Here is a 17,032-nt window from a genome sequence, read left to right on the forward strand (position 1 = left end):
CAGCCCACGATGTTGTGCCAAATTAATTAAACTAGTAATTAAACTAACCCATTTTGCCTACACAATGTCCATATCCCTCCATTCTCGGCACATTCATGTGCCTGTCTAAGAGCCACTTAAATGCCTCTATCATATTTGCCTCAACTACCACCCCTGGCAGTGCATTCCAGGCACTAACGTGGAGCTTTAGAAACCAAATTCAACTGGTCAGGTCCTCTAATCAGTACTGTCATTCAAATATATCGCAGTTGATCTGTATCTTAACACCCTTGGTTCTAAACTCTTTCATAACTTCATTGAAGAAAAATCTATCATTATCAGATTTGAAATTTTCAACAGACACCCCCAGACTAGCTATTTTTTGGGGAGGTGGGATCCAGATTTCCACTAGATTGTGTACATTCTCTGAGCAGCCTAGCTCTGATGCTGTTGCACATCTTGTTGTGGAATCTACCATCAGAGATAAAGTTTTTCTGCACCTGCATCACTGAAGCTTGGGAAAAATTGTCACTATATCAAGGTTAAAGTAAAGTCATAAGATTAACAACACAGTCACATGCCAAAGATAATTCATAATGTAAGACATTTTTAAATGTTTTGAAAAGATAAAATGCAAATGAAAATATTAGTGCAAATATTAATACTTCTGTTTACAAAGCTCTTTGAGGTCTTTTTTTGCCAGAACTGAAATGTTGATTCAGTTTCTTTCCCTACAGATGCTGCCTGACTTGCTGAGTTTTTCCAGTAATTTCCAATTTTTCCTTCAGATTTCCAACCTTCTGCAGTTTTTGTGCTTTTCAGTCTTCTGCCAATTTGATTCACAAGACAAGGGAGCAGAAGTAGGCCATTCGGCCCTTCGAGTCAGCTCCAAGGACAAAAGGGAAAAAGAAAAAAGAAAAATGAGAAATGGAGAAAAAAGTCTGCTCCATGAGCTAAAGGAAAAAAAAAGATAAAGAAAAAGAGAAAAAAAAACACTATTCCTTTCCAGCCCCAATTTCCGGCCTTATCCACATATCCCTTGATACCTTGACTAATTAGGTAATTATCTACCTCCTCCTTAAATGCCTCCAATGATCGGGCCTCCACTGCTGTACGTGGCAAAGAATTCCATAAATTCACTACCCTCTGGGTAAAGAAATTTCTCCTCAACGCTGTTTTAAACCTGTACCCTCTAATTCTAAGATTGTGCCCTCTGGTCCTGGACTCACCCACCAAGGGAAACAGCTTGGCCACATCTACTCTGCCCAGTTCTTTCAACATTCTACATGTTTCTATGAGGTCCCCTCTCATTCTTCTGTACTCCAGTGAATACAGTCCAAGAGCCAACAAACACTCATCATATGCAAGCCCTTTCATTCCAGGAACCATCCTTGTAAATCTCCTCTGAACCCTCTCCGACATTAGCACATCCTTCCTAAGATATGGGGCCCAAAACTGCACACAGTATTCCAAATGAGGCCTCACTATTGCCCCATAGAGCCTCAGCAACACCTCCCTACTTTTATACACTATCCCTCCCTAAATGAATGCCAACATAGCATTCGCTTTCCTTACTGCCAATCCGACCTGGTGGTTAACCTTTAGGGTATCCTGCACGAGTACCCCCAAGTCCCTTTGTACTTCTGTACTTTGAATTTTCTCCCCTTCTAGATAATAATCTGCCAGTTTATTTCTGTTTCCAAAGTGTACAATGGCACATTTCTCAACATTGAATCTTATCTGCTATTTCCTTGCCCATTCTCCTAAACTATCTAGGTCTCTCTGCAACCTTCCTGTCTCCTCAATGCTCCCTATTTCTCCACCTATCATGGTGTCGTCTGCAAACTTAGCCACAAAACCATTTACTCCATCATCCAAATCGTTAATGTACAAAGTAAAAAGAAGCGGCCCCAACACTGACCCTTGCGGAACACCACTAGTAACCGGTAGCCAACCAGAACAAGATCCTTTTATTCCCACCCTTTGCTTTCTACCAACCAGCCAATGCTCCACCCATTCTATTGTCCTACCTGTAATTCCATGAACTATCATCTTATTAATCAGCCTTTTGTGCGGCACCTTGTCAAAGGCCTTTTGAAAGTCTAAATACGCAACATCTACAACCTCTCCCTTATCCACCCTACCTGAGATTTCCTCAAAAAACTCCAATAGGCTGGTCAGGCAGGATCTTCCCTTCACAAAACCATGCTGGCTTGGACCTATCTTGCCTTGCACCTCTAGGTATTCCATAACCTCATCCTTGAGGATCGATTCTAATAACTTTCCCACCACCGATGTCAGACTAATAGGTCTGTAATTTTCTTTATGCTGCCTCCCACCTTTCTTATACAGTGGAACTACATTTGCAACCCTCCAGTCCTCCGGAACCATGCTGGAGTCTATCGATTCCTGGAAAATTATCACCAGTGCTTCCGCAATCTCTAAAGCCACTTACTTGAGAACCCGGGGATGCACCTCATCTGGTCCGGGAGATTCATTCCATCAAGAAAAGGCTGAATACAACAAAGACCATGGGACCCGACAGCATCCTCGTACTGATGAGCTGTGCTGTAGAACTAGCCAAACTTCTAGTCAAGCCATACTAGAACAGTTACAACATTGGCAACGTTATCTGACAATGTGGAAAGTTGCCCAGTTGTACTCTGTTCTCAAAATGCATGACAAATCCGAACAGGCTTATTACCACCAAGCTGGTCTACTCTTAATCACTTGCAAAATATCAAGACTAGTAAGCAGTACCTTTACCCACCAATAAACTTCTCATCAATATCCAGCTTGAGCTTACAGCTCCAGACTTCATCACTGACTTGGTCCAAAGAGCTGAATTCCAGAGTTGAGGTGAAAGTGACTGACTTAGACATCAAGGCAGCATTTGCTGGAACTTTGTTAAAATTGTAGTCAATGGCATCAAGAGGAAAATATTCCAATGGGTGGAGTCATATGGTGCACAAAGGAAGATGATTGTGTTTGTTGGAGGTGAATTATTATAACCCAACCATCTTCAGCTCCTTCATCAATGACCTTCTTTCCATCGTAAGGTCAGAAATGGGATATCCGCTGATGAATGCAATGCCTGCAGCATCAAGACCGAGACCACATTCGATCATGAACTGATAACTGAAAAGTAATGTTTACTCCACAAAAGTGCCAGACAATGACCAACTCCAACGAGAGAGAGCTTAACCCTCTATTTCTGACATTCAATGGCATTACCATCATTGACTCCCCACCATCAAGATCCAGGGGGTGGTCACCACTGACTAGAAACTGAACTGGAAAACCCACATATGCTGTAACTACAAGAGTAATTCGGACGCTGGGTATCCTACAGCAAGTGACTCACCTCCTGACACCCCAGAAGCTTCTTACTATCTACATGGTGACAGTCAGGAGTGTGATGGAATAATCTCTGCAAGCTTGGATGAGTGCAGTTCCAACAACACACAAAAAGCTCAACACCATCCAAGACAAAACAAACCATCTGATTTGCATGCCAGCACTCCAGACATTCATTCTCTCCACCACCTCTATGTGCCATGAAATGCACTGCAGTTACTCACCTAGACTACTGTGAAACACCTCCCAAGCCCACAGCCCCTGTCACCAAGGAGGAGAAGGCAGCAGGTGTATGGGTGCATCACTACCTGCATGTTCCATCAAAGCTGCACACCAGCATAACATGCTAATATATCACCAGCCCTTCATCATTTTTGGGTCCGAATCCTGGAATTCTCTACCTAGCAGTGTTGTGGCTGTATCTTCAAGAGAAGGACTACTGTGATTCAAGAAGGCAGCTCAACAATATCTTCTCAAGGGCAATTAGGGTGATGTGCACATCCCAAAAAATGAATATGCTTTCAAAAAAATTACATTCATCACCTACATACACATACTTAATGGGCTTAATAATAACTAGGGGTTTAGGGGACAGTGCCACTGTAGGTGCCCTCACCTACACACATGCATGCATGGCTGAACCTAAATTTGATTCTCTGGGCATTTCTGGCATTTGATATCTTTTTATAATCAGTCCTAAAGGAACACAGATAAACCTAATTCAAGCACAAGTACTGAATAAGTGCAATTTCATTCATTGTTATTATATAGGAAGCCTGATTCAAACACACCACTTAAGCACAAGACTTCAAGCTTTGTCTAAAACATTCCACACTTGTCCAGCTTTACTGCTCAGCCCTTGACTAATGACTAGTTCATTGACAACTTTAATAACCAATACTATATTTTATAAATCATATAATTCCTCTTCAAAATAAGGGTATAAGTTATATGTTTTGACTCGATTCCTGAATGAATGATTGAGTGGGCTGTGCTGGAAGTTTATACATTGTTAATTTTTTTAATGCAATTTACAGACATCCTTATCTCAACTGAGTTGACAAAACACCAGTGCGCATTTCACTTCTTTGGCTGTATTAAATATAAGTAACAGTGTTAAATGTTTCTGCAGGAGCCAAAATATTGTTAAACTCACTTGTGATGATCTATACAGTACACTATTAATAGAACAGTTAGTTTTAAATTTTTTCTTTTTATTTACAGTGTGGTAACAGGCCCTTCTGGCCCAACGAGTCTGCGCTGCTCATTTTAAACCCAAGTTAACCTACCCGTGTGTCTTTGCAATGTGGGAGGAAACCAGAGTACCCAGAGGAAACCCACGCAGACACGGGAGAACGTACAAACTCCTTACAGACAGCGATGGGAATCGAACCCCGATCGCTGGTGCTGTAATAGCGTCGTGCTACCGTGCCGCCCAAATTTATCTAATTAATTATTTTGTTTAATTTAATAATTTCATTGAGGTTATATTATACATAATAGACCCCTTTTTTGTTTGATTTCTTTGTCCACTATTTAAATGGTGGGACCACAGCTTTTCCTGATCCATATTAATGATGCAAATACAGTAAAATTTCCAAATTTAAAGACAACACAAAGCTTGGAAGTGTGGTAAATGATAAGTTGGATGGTAACAGATCACAAGAAGGCACAGAGAGTGGCAAATTAATTTTAGCACAACAATGAAGTGATTCAGTTTGTCAGAAAGAGTAAGAAAAGACAATATAGACTTCATGACCTAGTCTAAAGGATTTACAGGAAACTAGGAGAACATGTGCATAAAACCTTGAAAATGACAGGGCATTCTGAAACAGTGGTAAGTTATATGGAATCCTGAGATTCATAAATAGAGGTGTATACAGATATAGAATATCAAAAGCAGTGAAGTTATGTTGAACCTGTACAAAATACTGGTTAGACCTTAGCTATGTCCCATTCTGATCATCCATTTCCCTTAAGGATGTGAATGTCCTCAAGAGCATACAGAAAAAATATAGAAAAGTTGTTCCAGATATAAAGGTTAGGGTAGAAAAGCTAAGTTTGTTCTCCCAGGAGCAAAGGTTGAATAGAGATTTGATGAAATACACAAGAGTATGATTAGTTTAGTTAAAGTTGAGAGACGTTTGGTGAGTTTTAAAATTTGGGCAAAAGATGCAAGGGAAATATAAGGTAAAATATACTTAGTCAGGAAGTAGTTATAATCTGAAACTCACTGTCTATGGAAACAGAATCAATCAGTGCACTCATTAGGGAATTGGAAAGTATTTGGGAAAGTATGTGGCCCAGTTCTATGAGGAGAATGGGAATGAGAGGATTATTCTCTGAGGGAACTAGCGTAGATTCAATGGGCCACAACAATTCTATAATCCTTGATTCTTCATAAATTAATACTGACATTAAACTAATTAGTTTCATGCAAACATCTTCAGTTTCTACAGATTAATATTACACAGTATAATTCCTTTCCATATTCATGGTGACACTTGTCTTTTTCCTTGCATAATTTGGAGTATGGTAGACAGCACTACATGTTACTTTCCTGCATTTGAAGATAGAATCTGTCTTTCTGCAAATTTACTCTTCATCAACACTTTTTGGACTCACCCACACCCTACCACTCTGCCTCATCAGCAAAGGAGTTATTTCCTGGAGTTTCTTTAAGTTCTCTCTGTGTCTCTTCTCAGCTCAATGCTGGCTTAATTTAGAAAATAAATTCTACCCAAAATGACTTCATGAAGTCATTTGTTTGGGTTTGTGTTATACCTTAGCATACAAAAGATTAAGACTGAGACACACTCTTCAGAAAGTTCATTTATTTTCTTTGAGCCTGCTGAGTGCACATGTCTGCAAACACAGCCCTTACAGAGAACAACCAAAATGGCATCTGCCAAACAGGACAATGACAACAAAAGAACCATGATGCCTGTTAGCTTAGAGGAGAACAATTTTCAACTACACCCATTCAGTTCTATAACTATTACTACATAGACCATATATATGATTCCAGGTGGAGGTTTCATTCCATCAGCTCAATATGAAGGATGTAAAGCCCCAGCTGGCTGCTTGGAAACATTTATAATACCCAAATACTACTGTGTGTGAGCAAGCAAATAATCAATGTTATTATATCAATGCAATTGTCCAGCAGCCAACAATATGTGTGTGTGTGTGTGTGTGTGTGTGTGTGTGTGTGTGTGTGTGTGTGTGTGTGTGTGTGTGTGTGTGTGTGTAGTTATACGTGTATGTGTAGTTATACGTGTATGTGCATCAGCGACGGCTTGAGCATTTTGCAGTCTCAGAGGAAGCTTTCTCCAAGCTGAGACTCAGTGTACACCTTCAAATCTTACTCTTTCAGCTTGAATCTGCCTCTAGAAATTAAAATTACTGCATGCAACTTGTGAGCTCCGGATGTGCACTAGGAGCACACAGTGGACATTTTCTCATTGCATTTCAAAGAATTTAGTAAGCATGCAGATGAAGCAAGCAGATAAGAAGGCAGCTAGTACATGGGCCTGCATAGCAAGAGGATTCAAATATAAGAGCGGCATATCTTGCTACAGTTGTACAAGACCTTGGTGAGGCCACATCTTGAGCATTGTGTACAGTTTTGCTCTCCTTAGCTGAGGAAGGATGTTCTCTGTATTGGGGGAGTTCAGCAAACTGATTCCCAGGGTGGCAGGATTGGCATGTGAAAAGGGATTGGACTATATTTGAAGAATGAGAGGGTATCTCATAGAACTGTACAAAATTCTGACAGGGTTGGACAAATTAGATGCAGGAAGGGCATTGCTGGTGGCAGGAGAGTTCAGGACCAGGGGGTCACAGTCTGAAGATAAGAGGTAGGTTATGTAGAATCACAGAGATAGAGAGAAATATCTTCATCCAGAAAATGGTGAACCTGTGGAATTCCCTACCACAGAAAGCAGTCAAAGCCAAATCATTAAATATAGAAGGAGTTAGATGTGGCTCTTAGGCTAAAATAAGGATCAAGGGATAGTGGGAGGAAGCAGGAACAGGGATGACCAACCATGATCATAATGAATGGTGGAGCAGGTTTGAGGGGCAGACTAGCCTGCTCCTGCTCCTATTGCCTATGTTTCTATGAGGGGAATATATTAGGTGGATGTGCCAGTTATTGTGATCTTGAAACGGCTTCAACAATGCAATGACCAGCTCTTTGGGGAAGGACATTCTAGGAAGAACCACACCCAGTAAGGTAGTTACTGCTTTCACAAGAAACACTCCTCACTCTATTGTCTGAAATCTTTTCAAAGTAAACAGTTCACAGGAACTCATCTGGAGGATTTGTCTGTTGACTCTGTTATGAACTGGTTCAGGACTAGTGTTATTGTAAAAATGCATTGCTGTGAGTCACCCTATTTGTAACTCAACCTACTGGTGGATTTAATTCCTCATAAAAGTATCTTGAATGATTATTATAATCAACTCCTGAATATGTAGGTGTATAGTGAAAATTCTACACAGAGCAAGTAAACTGAAAGGTGGTCACTCCAAGATGACAACGGTTGCTTCAGTTTATACAAAGCCTAGGATTCCATGTGTAATCTATTCACATAAAATAAGGGATTAGGAGATTGTTATGATGAATATTATGAGGGATTTTACAGAGTAGATAAGGAGAAACTATTTCTATTGGCAGGAGGGTTGTAAAGCTGAAGCCACAGATTTTAGGTCAAAAAACTCTGGGTGAACAGATTTTTTTTATTCCTCAGCTTGTTGTTATGATCTGGAATACACTGCCTGAAAGGCAGATAGAAGAGTTTCAACCATAATTTACAAAGGAGATTTGATAAATACTCTATTGTCTAGCAGTATGTCCTCTGATTTTGTTCCATTAAATATGGGGAGATTGAAGCCAAGATCCTCAACTCCCTACAATACCGCACACTTACTAATCACAGTACCAAGAACTTTTTTGACCCTGAGCTGACCTCCTAACTTTGTAACCTCTTCATTACAAAAACCAATAACTACCACATGCTTAACATTGGTGTTCCATACCTCAGTGAAATCCTTCTGTTATCCAAACCCTGATCTATACCTTGGAAACTTCAGTTCTAAGCTGATCAGTTTCTATGAGCTAAATCCAAAGTACTGCTGCTCTTTGTCAGGTTCCCTGATCAGTACTGCTTTCAGATTCCCCAACAACTCCAGATTAACATTCATGCTCTTATATTCCAATCACTTCATAGCCCTAATTCCATCACCCCTTTCACCCGCGCTCTCGGTAATCCCTTCCAGCCAAGAGATGTCTCTGCATTCTAACAACCGTAGCTTCTTGTACATCCCTTCGTTCCTTCAATTATCCATGCAAATCAATAGGGTAGTAATGGGGAAGGGATGAATTTTGATTGCCCTAATGTCAACCAAGATACAATCTACGTGAAAGGTGCAGAGTCATCAGAATTCCTACATTACAATTGAGGAGGGTGCGAGTGGAGGGATGCAGGGGAAAGAGGCAGTCAATTCTGAATTTAGTTTTAGGGGATGGCTGGGCAGGTGAAAGCCATTTTGGGAGTAGGCCATTTTTGTGGTTGTGGTCATGATTCGATTAGTATATTGATGGAAAAGAACAAAAATAAAATTGAATAAGGCTCTAAATTTGGAGAAGGCCAGAAATCCAGGCAAATGAAGCACAAGTCTCTTAAAAGAAGCATGGGAGGAAATAGCTGATACTGTCAAATCAAGAAACATCTAAGAGCACAAGACAAAGAAAGACTCTGAAAGCAGTCAACATCCCAGCTGTAGCACCAAAGACTGGTGCTCCAGAACTAGCCACACATCTAGCTAAGCTGTTCCAGTACAGTTCCAACATTAGCATCTACCCAACACTGTAGACAATTGTCCAACATGTTCTCTCCACAGGAAATAGGACAAATCCAGTCTGGCTAATTACAATCTAATTAGCTGACTGTCAAGTCTCAGCAAAATGATGGACGCTGTCAGCAACAGTGCTATCAAGTGGCACTTGCTCATCAATGACATCCTCGTAGATGCCCAGTTCGGTGTGCATCAGAACCACAGATGGTCATGGTCATCACAGGCTTGGCCCCAACATAGCAAAAAGAGAAACAAAGGACTGCAGATGCTGGAATCTAGATGAAAAACACCATGATGCTGGAGGAACTCAGCAGGCCAGGCAGCATCTGTGGAGAAAAGCAGGCAGTCAACGTTTCAGGTAAGGACCCTTCTGAAGATAGGGGAAGCTCAATATATAGGAGGGAAAAGCAGAGCAGTGATAGGTGGACAAAAGAGGGGAGGCGGGGTGGGCACAAGGTGGTGATAGGTAGATGCAGATAAGAGATAGTGAAAGACAAGTGTGGGGGAGGAGGGAGAGGAGATCCACTGGGGGATGGGTCAAAGGAGAGAGAAAAAAAAAGGAGGGCTAGAAAAAAGAGACAGGCTAGGAAAGGGAAGAAAAGAGAGGCATAGTTGGGGGGGAGATTACTTAAAGTGGGAGAATTCAGTGTTCATGCCATTAGGCTGCAAGGGTCCAGGATGGAAAAAATGAGGTGCTGTTCCTCCAGTTTGCACTTGGAGTTCTCCTGGTAGCGAAGGAGACCGAGGACTGACATATCAGTGATAGTGTGGGAGGGGGAGTTGAAGTGACTGGCAACAGGGAGATGCAGATCGTGGTTATGGACAGAGCGCAGGTGTTCTGCGAAATGGACACCCAGTCTGCGTTTGGTCTTACCAGTGTAGAGGAGGCCACACTTGGAGCACCGAATGCAGTAGATGATATTAAGGGAGGTGCAGGTGAATCTCTGTCTCACCTGAAAAGGACTGTTTGGGTCCCTGGATGGAGGTGATGGAGGTGGTGTAGGGGCTGGTGTTGCATCTATGGCGGGGGTAGTGGAAAGACCCCAGGATGGGAGAAGGATGGGTGGGACAGGAGGAGTGAACTAGGGAGTCACGGAGAGAGCGGTCCCTGCAAAAGGCAGAAAGGGGTGGGGAGGGGAAGGTATGCTTGGTAGTGGGGTCCCGTTGGAGTGGCGGAGAATGATATGTTGGATACGTTGGCTGGTAGGATGAAATGTAAGGACAAGGGGGACCCCATCCGTGTTGGGTCTGGGAGGGGTGGGGGTAAGAGCAGGGGTGCGGGAAATGGCAAAGATACGGGTGCAAGCTCTCTTGACCACAGTTGGGGGAAGCCATTGTTAGAAAGGAAGTTGGACACCTCGGATGTCCTGGAGTGGAAAGCCTCATCATGGGAGCAAATGCGGTGGAGGTGGAGAAATTGAGAAAAAGGGATCACGTCCTTGCAAGAGACAGGGTGGGAGGAGCTGTAATCGAGGTGGCTGTGGGCGTCAGTGGGTTTGTAGAAGATGTTGGTGGATAAGGAATCTCCTGAGATGGAGACAGCAAAAAGAGTTGAATGCCAGAGGCAAATAGAGAGTGATTGCCCTTAGCATTAAGGCAACATTTGACCTTGTGTGGCATCAAGGAGTCCTGGTAAGATTGACATCAATAGGTACCAAGTGGAAAACATTCAAATGCTGGGAGTGACACCATGCACAAAGGAGGCTGTTAGTGGTGGAGGTCAAATAATTAACAATGAGCAGAAAAGATTTTGACCTTAGGACCAAATACACAGACTGGTTAGCTGGGCAGAAAAGTGGCAAACAGGAATCTAATCCAGAAAAGTGTGAGGTAATACATTTAAGGTTGTACAATAAACAAGACGAGACACAATATATGAGAGTATGGAGGAACAGAAGGACCTTGGAATGTATGTCTATAAATCCTTACAAGTAGCAAGATAGGTTGATAAGGTGGTTAAAAAGCATACAGGAAACTTTCCTTTGTTAGCTGAGGCAATCGATTATAAAAGCAGGGAGATTATGCCAAAATTGTGTACAACGCAAAGTGGACCACAGTTTGACCGCTGTGTGTGGTTCTGGTTACCACTTTATAGGAAAGATTCAATTACACTGGAGAGGATGCAAAGAAGATTTACAAGTTTCAAGTTTAGAAATTTTAGATATGGGGAAAGATTAGATGGACTGGAGTTATTTTCAATGGAACAGAGGAAGCAAGGAGAAGACATAATTGAGGTTATTAAATTATGAAGGTCCTAAGTGCAGTAAATAAGATTTTCTTTATTCCCCTTGAAGATGGGTGAAATAGTAGAAAATATTTGTCTGAAGTAATAGATTGCCCGATTAGAGGGGAGTTTAAAAAAAAGTTTTTCACCTGGAGGAGGATAAGGGTCTAGACTCAATGCCCAAAATGGTGGTGGAGTCAGAAAGCACCATCACATTCAAAGTGTACTGGGATATGTACTTGAAAACCTGTGACCTGAAGGACTGTGGATCAAGTGCCGGAAAGTGGAATTAGACTTAGTAACTCTCTTGACACAGAGATGATGGACTCAATGGATTCCTTCAATGTTGACACCAAGATATGTTTGTCTAGGTGTTCCATATTCCTAGGCCTCTTCACCTCTTTTGTTAGATCCTCCTTAAATCTTCCTCTTTGGCCAAGGAATTAGTAACATTCTACTTCAGTTTGGAGTCAATTGTAGTCTGATTTTGTCTTGATGAAAAGCCGTCCTCATCTTCTAGTTCTAATTGTCTTGCTATGCTTTTCTGATGTTTCCACCAGTCACAGTTTTATCTCTACCATTTACATTCAGCCAAGTATCTTTTCATTCTTCCTAGTGAGCTTTACCTTAAAAAATGTGCCGTTGTTATTTTAGATAAGCGCATTGACTAATTTCATGAACTAATTATGGATCAAATTGCTTCCACGGTAAAATAGAATTTGCATTTACTTTGCACATTTAATAACCTCAGGATTAATGCACATTACAGTAAATGAAGTACTTTTTAAGTGAAAAAGATTAGATAAGATGTTATTTAATCTGTGATTAGGTGATGTTGAATGAGGGTCAATATTAGCTAGGGTATTGGGGAAAACCCCTTTTTAAATTGTTACCATGGATTTTGGATCTTCGTCTGAGAACACAGGCAGGGCCTCAATTTAATATGTCATCCAAAAAAAAAACCACCATATACATTTCAGCTGTCTCTCAGTACCTCAATGGTGCATCAGTCAAGACCTTTCAGCTTGCATTAGGTGTGGGACTTGAATAGGTTCTGAACCACTAGGATGAAAAAACAAGATGCTGGAGGAACTCAGCAGGCCAGGCAGCATCCATGGAGAAAAACAGGTGGTCAGTTTTTCGGATCAGGACCCTTCTTCAGGGCTGAAAATAGGAAAAAGGGAGGCCCAATATTTAGTGGGAAAGAAAGAGGGGAGGTGGGGTGGGCACAAGGTGGTGATAGGTAGGTGCAGGTAAGAGATAGTGATAGGCAGGCGCAGGGGAGGAAGGGAGAGCAGATCCACTGGGGGATGGGTCAGAGGTATGGAGGGCAGGTGCCCCGTGGGGCAAGGGGAGGAAAAAAAATTGATGAGAAGAGAAAAGATAGGCTAGGAAAGGGAAAAGAAGAGGCATGGTGGGGGGGGGGGGGGGGGGGGGGGGGGGGGGGGTTGGTTTACTTAAAGTGGGAGAATTCAATGTTCATGCCATTAGGCTGTAAGTTCCCAAGAAGGAAGATGAGGTGCTGTTCCTCCGGTTTGCGTCTGGACTTCTCCTGGCAGTGGAGGAGACCAAGAGCTGACTGACTCCTCCACTGCCAGGAGAAGTCCAAGCACAAACTGGAGGAACAGCACCTCATTTTCTGTCTTGGGACCTTACACCCTAATGGCATGAACATTGAATTCTCCCACTTTTAGTAAACCAAACCCCACATCACCCCACCATGCCTCTTCTTTTCTTCCCTTTCCTAGCCTCTCTCTCTTTTTTCTCTTCGCCTATTTTTTCCTCCCCTCCCCCCATGGTGCGCCTGCCTCCATACCTCTGACCCACCCCCTGGTGGATCTGCTCTCCCCTCCTCCCCTGCGTCTGCCTATCGCTATCTCTTGCCTGCATCTACCTATCACCACCCTGTGCCCAGCCCACCTCCCCTCTTTTGTCCACCTATCACTGCTCTGCTTTTCCCTCCTATATATTGGGCTTCTTCTTTTCCTATCTTCAGTCCTGAAGAAGGGTCCTGACCCAAAATGTTGACCGTCTGTTTTTCTCCATGGATGCTGCCTGACCTGCTGAGTTCCTCGAGTATCTTCTTGTTTTTTCATCTAGATTCCAGCATCTGCAGTCCTGTTATTCTCTGATCCACTAAGAGTCGAGTGGCATTAAATAAATGACATTCAAAACACATGCTACAACAAAAAAATGTTTGTGATCTGAATAGAGCCACAGAGAAGCACATCACGGAAACAGGCCCTTTGGCCCACTGAGTCCATACAGACCATCAACCACCCATTCACACTAATCCAACATTAATAGCATTTTTTATTCTCCCCACATTCTCTCAATAGGGCAGGTAGGGCCGCCAACCGTTATCTGAAAGATTACCTCAAGAGAGATTGTGTCGATGCAACCTTTCATATTCTCCCTCCAGCACCAAGGACTCACATGCATGTTGATTAATTTAGACTCCAGTGCAACATCTGGAACAGTGTGATCTGAATATGTGTTTCCAAATAAAGAGTGTTAAAGTGGCTTATCCTGTGCTGGGTTTCACACCCACATCCTGCCCCAAATGAAATCAAAAACTATTTCCTAACCATAGATTCATCTGGCTTTCACCATAATTTTACAACACACATTGATTCTATGTTAGCTCACAAAAAGTTACTACTCTTTCTTGAAATTATGCAGGATTGTTATCACTAAATGAAACAAAAAAGTTAGTTTTCTTATTCCTTCCTTGCACAGCTCCCCCACCCTCCTTCCTCACCCTATCCACTCTCACCCCCTCCACATATCACACAAACTATTACAACCAAAAGAACAATAAAGAGTGGCAGTCTTTACCTTTTGTTGCAAGTGTGGCGGAAAGGAGCGGATAGCTGCAGTTGTTTGGACATCTGGAGAACAGAATGAGCTGACTGGGCACGTGAGTATGTGTGTATGTCTCTGCCACATCTTGGCAATGACACCCTGCAGCAGATTCCTGTCCTATAAAACTCTCGCAATATCTGTGCAATGTCTGCTCATATTTTTCCCACATGTACACAATAGTTAGACCAGTGAACGTGACCAGACCTCAAACGCACACACTGCGGTCTGCACAATGCTCCAATATTCCTAAATATTAGAGGGGGGAGTTCCCTTCTTAAACTATTCTGTCTAGGACATACTTTTCCTCCTCTTCACTCCTTTATTAACCCGTAAGAGACAGTCATGGGAGCAGACACAAATAACTGGCTATGAGATTTTAGTCCATCCAATGTTCTATAAAGACTTTGAGAATGTTATCTGTGGCATTTTTAAATAATTATACTGTGCATTTCATAGTATATATTATTTTTAAATAACTGCATAAATGCAAACTGTGCTATACCCAGATAAACACGTTATCTACTGAGTGAAATACAATCATTTTCAAATTCTACTTTTACTTTCTTGTTCATTTGAAGATTTTTTTCCTCACTTGACTATCATTGCCTTGAAGTAAAAATTATGCCAGGACAAGAATGGGTTCAATGATTGGGAAACTGGATAACATGGCAGATTAGAGCACAGTAATGTTAGCTATCAATGATGGCAAAAAAGCATGAAATTATATGGGATGGTGCCTGCCAGTAATTGAATGGGTTAATTCCTGTTAGTAACTGTAATGGGAATTAGATGATTTAGTGTCTATCAGCGACTGAACTTGATGGCCTTTTGCCTGTTGTGTACTTATTACGACACAGATGGAAACCATTCAACCCATCTGATCCATGCCAGGCCCCATCAAAGCAATTCCATTCCCCCTCTCCTTTTACCCTGTACCCCTGCAACTTATTCTCTATCACATTCCCATCAACCCCCACCCTCCCTGCTTGGATTCTTTTGTTACTCACCCAAGTAAGGAGTACAAGGGCCAGTTGACCTATGAGAACGTCTCTGGGATAAGGGAGGAAGCCCAGACACCTGCAGAAACACACACGGTCTCAAGGATATCGTGCAAACTCCACACATACACATGCACACACACACACACGCATGCACATACACACACGCAAACTTGTGCATGCACATATACAGGCAGACGTGCGAATGCACATACACACGCAAATACACACACGCAGACATGCGCATGCAATATACACACACACACACCACTCAGGGTTAGTACTGAACCTGCTCTCTGAAGCAGTGAGGCAGCCGCATTGACTGCTGTGCCAGCATGTTGGTAATTGAACTGCAAGATCTAGATGGATAAGTGTTTGCCAATAAGGATTTTAAACTATCGACAATTGCTTTATTGAAGAACAAAATAATGGGCTCAAACAAAATGCTCAGTTGTTTTAGTAAGTTATTCAGGATGCTGTGAAGGAGATAGTATACTTTAGGTAGATGAGATAGAATCTTGGTAAGATTAAACCTGAAGTTACAAACAGAGAAAACAATGTGTGATGGTAGCAGAGACAGGGAAGCAAGGCCTCCCAGCTTGTTTGATATTTGGTAAATAATTGAAATTTTACTAAGGAAGCCTTCTAACTGCTCTCTTGACAAGAGTTTACAGATGGCATTAGAACAGGACAGCATTACTTATCTTTGTTTTGCCTCCAGGAAAAACAACTTGATCAATTCTTTGTCGAATGTTATTCATTCAAAAGGCGACATCTTTGTGAGAAGCTTTCATTCAGGTTTAAATTGTGGTGTTGTGTGTTGAGTTAAATAGCTTAAATTTAGAAAATAGCCTCTTGATTTATTAGCATTTTGTATTCTCAATAAAAAAGTAATGTTACTTCTGTGGAATATAGGAGAAATAGGTTCAGTTTGTGCCTATCTGAAAGGGCATTGCCATATTAGGCAAACTTAATCCAGTTTTTTTTAATTCACTGATTGCTGAGATAAAAGAAACACCGTAAATAATGTGGAAATTTAAAGTGCCTACCTAACAGAACAAACCGAGAAGATGGAATTATCCCTGTCCAGGAGCAGTGAGGGCCAAGATGCAAACCAAATTGGCCCTGGGGCTTCAATTAAAATGGGCAAGGGAAGCAGACATAAATCTTGGGCTGCAGTGTCACCAGCAATGTTTCTGTCAGAGACGATAGGTTGCATTGGTCTGTGAATGGATGTGGGAGATGACATTATTGTACCTCCCTTGCAGCTCCCTAGGAATGCTCATAGTTTCACAAATGTGGAAGGAATGAGGGCTGGAGGATAAGGAACTTTGCTGAAGAATTGAGTAGGCAGAGCCTGATATCAGATAGAAGGTCCCATTACTTAATTGTTGTTATTGGAAGAGATCCTTGAAAGTTGCCCGCAATCTGAACACCAGACAATTATTCAGAGTTTAACAGAGGTCTATCGCTTATTTTGTGTACACCATTATGGAAAATAGTCATTAATAGAAAGCAAAGCATGCCTGCACAGAAAGTAAAGGAAAACAAAGCAGTTTTTGTCACCTCCAAAGTGTGTATTTTCTCGGACCTTCAGTTCAGACAAGCAGAACAAAGCTCATGCATATGCTGCCCCCTCCTGCCTCAGTCTATTAAAGCTGCAGTTACACAGCACCTTTCATGATCTCATGGTGTCCCAAAGAGCTTTACGGCCAGTAATTACTTCTTGTAGCAAAGGGGCTCATGT

The 17,032-nt window shown here is 41.9% G+C and overlaps 1 protein-coding gene across 7 annotated transcripts in view; it reads right to left on the reverse strand.

The window, feature by feature from the left end:
• The window catches only part of erg (ETS transcription factor ERG), a 205,650-nt gene that overhangs the window by 132,905 nt on the left and 55,713 nt on the right, over positions 1-17,032 (reverse strand). Inside the window, exon 1 of one of the 7 annotated variants that reach the window (XM_052014589.1) lies at positions 13,799-13,812. The exons of the other annotated variants lie outside the window; for them this stretch is intronic. The gene's annotated coding sequence lies outside the window, so the exon portion shown is untranslated. Of the gene's footprint in view, positions 1-13,798; positions 13,813-17,032 lie in introns of those variants that run through there. 7 annotated transcript variants of the gene reach the window in all.

This window comes from Pristis pectinata, chromosome 4 (assembly GCF_009764475.1).
Source record: "Pristis pectinata isolate sPriPec2 chromosome 4, sPriPec2.1.pri, whole genome shotgun sequence".
NCBI classification, from domain to species: domain Eukaryota; kingdom Metazoa; phylum Chordata; class Chondrichthyes; order Rhinopristiformes; family Pristidae; genus Pristis; species Pristis pectinata.